Source organism: Nicotiana attenuata, unplaced genomic scaffold, assembly GCF_001879085.1.
Source record: "Nicotiana attenuata strain UT unplaced genomic scaffold, NIATTr2, whole genome shotgun sequence".
Lineage (NCBI taxonomy): Eukaryota > Viridiplantae > Streptophyta > Magnoliopsida > Solanales > Solanaceae > Nicotiana > Nicotiana attenuata.
The window spans coordinates 35,636-41,378 of NW_017672664.1; the positions used below are offsets into that span (position 1 = coordinate 35,636).

A 5,743-nucleotide genomic window follows, 5' to 3' on the forward strand; every position below is an offset into this window, starting at 1 on the left:
AGCATACTAAAAATCACATCTCGCACCTCATCCATGGAATCGCAAGCCGTCGATGCACAGCTGGTACCGAGCGCTCAAGTGCTCATACGAATGCGTGGAAGGAATTCAAAGGATTACGCTTCAAGATGAATCAATACCGCACGATAAGAATTCAAGAATATGAAGTTTCCTAAGGGTTCTGCACCTTCTCGAAGATAAGTACAGACGTCTCCATACCGATCCGTAAGACTCCACTAAACCCGCTCATGACTCGTGAGACCTATGTAGCCTAGGCTCCGATACCAACTTGTCACGACCCAAAACTCAACCCGTCGTGATGGCGCCTGTCGTGGAACTAGGACAGCCTCAACTCAACCAAAACAATACAACGACAATAAGTTTGACAACATTTAACTGAAGCTTTGAACATTTAGAGGAAACTATTTGAACATAATAAGTTCCAAACTAAGATACAATTGCCCAAAACCAGGGTGTCACTAAGTGCATGAGCGTCTAAAGGAAAACATAGTCTATTACAACGTTCAAGGAAAAACCCAGAAATACATCTAGAGATAGAGATGAAGAGTTAAGGCTTGCGAACGCCGTGCAAATACCTCAATAATCTCCCAAGTGTGAAACCTCGATCAACAACCGCCACTGGTCCAAAATTGCCTGAATCTGCACACAAGGTGCAGGGGGTAACGTGAGTACACCAACTTAGTAAGTAACGAGTCCAAACTATGGACTGAATGGTAGTGACGAACTCAACTTCAACAGATATAATAGAATCAATGTACAGAAACGTAGGCATGCTTTCAGTTAAATAGACAGCTCAAAGTGATAAGATAAATATATTTCTGAACAGTTTAAGATATATATAACTCAACTTCTTCTACATGTCAATGCATCAACTGCATGAAATGCACAATGTACTCCCACTCTCAAATGCTCGTCCACTCAGTGTTGTATATGGCTCACACGGCCCAGGGAAGATCCATACCGAATATATACATCTCTAATAGTAGTCACTCAGTATCGAGGAAGGCCAATCCAGCCCTATGGAGAAGATCCATCTCCAGATAATAATAATAACTCACAACCACTCGGTACTGTATATGGCACACACGGCCCAGGGAAGATCCATCCCAGAATATATACATCACTAACCATCAGTCTCCAGTACTGAGGAAAACAGGCCAAACCAGCCTCATGGAGAAGATCCATCTCCATACCAAGGGAAGATCCATCCCTGAATATAATCAGTCGTGCCCACTGTGGGTGTGCAGACTCCGGAGGGGCTCCTACGGCCCAAGCGCTATCATAACCAATATAACTGCTGCGGCGTGCAGACCGACCCCATAACCGTCACTCATAATCAGGCTCTCGGCCTCACTCAGTCATCACTCTCCAGTCTCACCCACAGGTTCACAATGTCATGGAAACTAGCCCGGAAACAATGATATGCTATGCCAATAATAATAACCGAGACTGCGATATGATATGAAATGCATGAATATGACTGAGTACAAGATAACAGTGAAATAGTGAGATGACATCAAGGAATGAGCTCTAGGGGTCCCAACAGTATCGGCATGAAGCCCTAACATGGTATCTAGCATGTTTACAGCTCAATTACTTTATCACATAATGGAAACTCGGATGTCAACAAGGAGTCATTAAACGGTGCCATGGAATGAACCAGGTCACGATTCTCACGGTGCACGCCCGCACGCCCGTCACTTGGCATGTGTGTCACCTCATTACTAACCACATAACACGTACTCCCTCCGTTTCATATTAGATGAGGTAGTTTGACTCGGCACGGAGTTTAAGAAGAAAGAAGAAGACTTTTGAAACTTATGGTCTTAAAAACTTAAGGGGTAAAAGGTCTGTGGGGCCATTCCATTTGTGTGGCTATAAAAGCTTCTCATTAAGGGTAAATGGGTAAAATGAAGAGTTTAAAGTTTGAATTATTTATAAATTTAGAAATGTGTCATTTGTTTTGGTATAGACTAAAAAGGAAAGTACCCCATCTAATATGAAACGGAAGGAGTAGTTCGGGTTTCGAACCCTCAGAACCAAGTTTGAAAGCGTTACTTACCTCAAACCAAGCAAACTCCTACTCCGCAATGCCTTTGCCTCTCGACTCGGCCTCCGAACGTCCCGAATCTAGCCTCGTCACTACGTCGCCGGGATTAGGCTAGACACTTACCAGCACATGGGGTCGGTTGTGCTGATGCTATACTTCTGTGCATTTTTGCACAGGTCCAGGTTTTGAGGAGCAGCAGCAGCAGTAGTACGGGAGCAGGCTTTCATATCACGAGACTGAGGTAGCCTTGCAGGCGTCCGCAGGCCCGGCGTCTCTTCTTTATGTTTTCCTTTTGACTGTTGCCTCATTGTTTTCGAGACAGACAGCTATTATATTTCTTTCAGACCTTTGTATTTAGTTTATTCTTAGTGGTTCGTGAGTAATGTGACACCAAATCTTGGGTAGAGACTATTGTTGACTATTCCGTGTTTTGATTCAGACTTATAAATTAGACTTCTGCTATTGTTATTATTAAATTCCGCATTTCTTTTAGATGCTAAAGATTGTTAACAGACTTATTCATTAATGAAAGGTAAATAAGTTGGCTTGCCTAGCTACCACGAGTAGGCGCCATCACGATCCCGATGGTGGAAAATCCGGGTCGTGACAATTTTCACTATTGTTTAAATTATAAACTATACTGCTTTCTTGAGGATAATACCTACGTTTCTCTTACTCATATAATATTGCAATTGGGACATAGCAGCGAATGCATATGTATAACAAAGGATATTTCATGGTTTTATGGTCAGTAGCATTAAAACATTTAGCATAGAAGCAGATACGATATTTCCCAAATGCAGCTCCTATAGGAACCCTTTACAGCAATATGCATTTGACATTTAAAATGAAAAAAATGACAATTTGGATTCCCATGATGCAACAATCCCACAAAAGTTAACATTGCAAGAACGGGGAAATGAGAAGTTGTAATACAACACAATGTCTAACCACAAGGAAGGTAAAGAATCATTTGTGAGTGAATGACTGGTGTCTCAAGTAATTTCTTCCAAATTAAAATTTTGCATTCACTATTTCTTCATAAGCATATATGCATCCTGACAAACGAGTAGTCCCCCTCCAAACAATCATTGAATTCATTACTTGGAAACATGATCATCATAATTTCCTAAAATAATAATGGAAGATTATACCAAGAAGCTAATGACTTTAAACGTTATGGCAATTCCTCTTAGGATGTTATGGCAAACTAATCTCACCTATCATATTCCTAATTTAAATGAAACATCAATTAAACTTTATAGACCCTTCCATTGTTGTTCAGAACATGGGCATCAAATACCAACACAACGAGAAACATTAGTAAATTGTGTGTGACGGGTATCTCGAATCCAATAGACAAAAATTAAGTGTGTTGCTTTAGCATGATAGTACGAAAATCCTTCCTACAATAAGCACCACCTAAATTTATGACTCTTAGCCTAAAAATCATTATATCCAGAACATATCAATAGACAACTCAAACCAGAAGAAAAACTTAGATAGTGAATATATTTCCCAAACAAAGAAGGTGAAGCAAAGATAAAATACCAAATATTTCTATTATACGGCAAAACATTCACTTTAAGTAAAGCCATCAATTTGCCACAATCAATATCTAGCGAGAGAGATGAAAAACTAAAGTTGAATAAAAAATTAAAACCTAAGTAGTTATCACTGAGCAAATTATACAAGACCACGACTAACCAAGACACTGTAGGTTAACAAGTCATCACTTGCGCTAAAATACCACAAACTTTTGAGATGAATGAGCAAGATACTATATGTTCCAGCGAGTTTCTCCTTTAAGCAAATAGCAATTGGTACATTATATGCTTTTTCATTCTAAAACAGATGAAAACTAAGAAGGTAAACTACCTAGTCATAACCCTCAATATTGAAATAGTCAATTTGGTGTGGGAAATCATTATAACTAGTCTCAAATAGTCATAAAATCATAATTATATTTTTATCGAGCTCTACCTATAACTAATGGATCAACATTTAGTAGGAAAAAAATGTGTCTATAAAGGCAAGAGTTTTCACAGAGTGTCTGCCAGGGAAAATGGAACTTACTCTGAACTGTCGTTTTTGATTCCATTGTAGCTATACGCAAGCATAATCGTCAAGTTAATATCTCCCCTGGAGTAAATTCACCCAAACTGTATGAGAAAAATCAACTATCTGAATTTAACATATGATACATAAAGTAAATCCAAAATCCCCCATTGCACAAAAAAGCCCCAAATTTTCAAACCCCAAAAAGTGAAGCACGCATACACAATAGCAACCCAAGTAAACCCTAAAATTTCAGAAAAACTCACCACTGAAGAGCAAGAAACGGTCAAAATAATTATGCTAACATCAAAAAGGAGAAATGATTAGAGAAAAACCTAAATCCACTTACTCCGCATCAGCCGCTGAAAGAAAAGATTCTCAATAATCGTCAGTCGAACACATTGGCTCAAAATCTAATAGACCCATTGTATCAACGATTGCAGGCCTTAAGGCAGAGAGTGACTCATGGTTTTCTTAAAATGCTCGTATTGAGTCGATTGACTAGGGCTTGGGTAAATTTAGGTTACATTTCTCCGAAAATTATGAAGGAGAGGAGATAAGAGGCGTGAGGGAAGGGAGAAGGTACATCGCCGATTGAACTTAATAGAGCGATGTAATTTTGGAGAGAGGTCATCGACTTCACTGGGGAAAAGCCAAATGGGAGATAATATATTAAAACTTAAAATAACTAATGATTTTACTTTGTAAAACTTTGAAAAAATAAATATATTACTCCAATTATTTAAGCTTTTTAATATATGACTACTTATTTAAATTTAATTCTTAAATATAAAAAAATATCCAAGTACTTATTTAGTACTAATAAAGTACCAAAGATATATAAGCATCTCTACAACTATAAGTGGCGACCTTAAAGATTGCAACAAAATTAAAGCACCACTTGTAGTAGCGACCAGATCGCCGCAATTGACCTTTTGTGGCGACAAGTTATCAGTCGCCACAAATAGTTTTCCAGCCATATTTTATTAGTAAAAGTATTATGTATTAGTTGCGATATAAGCATAGTCACCACCGATATTTTATAATCTGTAGCGACAAAAAGGTTCGCCGCAAAAACTACAATCTTTTGTGGCAATATTTTTTGGTCGCCACTAAAAGCCCTGCTTTTGTAGTAACTAGGTTAGTTGCCACAAATGGTCGGCTTAATAAATCATATTTCTTGTAGTGAAAGTTACTGCCTTGTAAAGATGTACAAGTATCAATCATGAGGAGCTGATTCTTTTTCCTGAGGAGCTGGTTCTTCAGAACAGTTAAGCAGCTACGTTAAGGACCTGGTTCTTTGAATATTTAGTCATACTTTGTTAATCATGAAAACTTCAATACTCAACAAATTCCCCCTTTTTGATGATGACAAACTTTGTACACGGCAGAACCAGGTAATCACATCAAAGAACCAAATAATCACAACAAGTACTCTTGACAAACATGTATGTTCACAACCCACAACCTTCCAACCTTATCTTCCCCCTTTTGGCATCATCGAAAACACAAAAAAATATATATTAGAAATTAAGCACAGATAATGTAAGATTCAAGGCCGAACAGGCTACAACACAATCTTAAGAAAAGGAAAATAGACTAGGTTGATGATCCAAT

At 38.3% G+C, this 5,743-nt stretch overlaps 1 long non-coding RNA gene across 1 annotated transcript; it reads right to left on the reverse strand.

The window, feature by feature from the left end:
* Positions 1–374: 374 nt before the first annotated feature.
* On the reverse strand, positions 375–4,773 carry LOC109214024. Its single transcript, XR_002066101.1, has 3 exons — positions 4,476–4,773; positions 4,145–4,210; positions 375–657 (listed from the first exon to the last, which is right to left on the reverse strand). It is a non-coding gene; the product is annotated as an uncharacterized LOC109214024 (long non-coding RNA).
* Between the last annotated feature and the right edge of the window lie 970 nt (positions 4,774–5,743).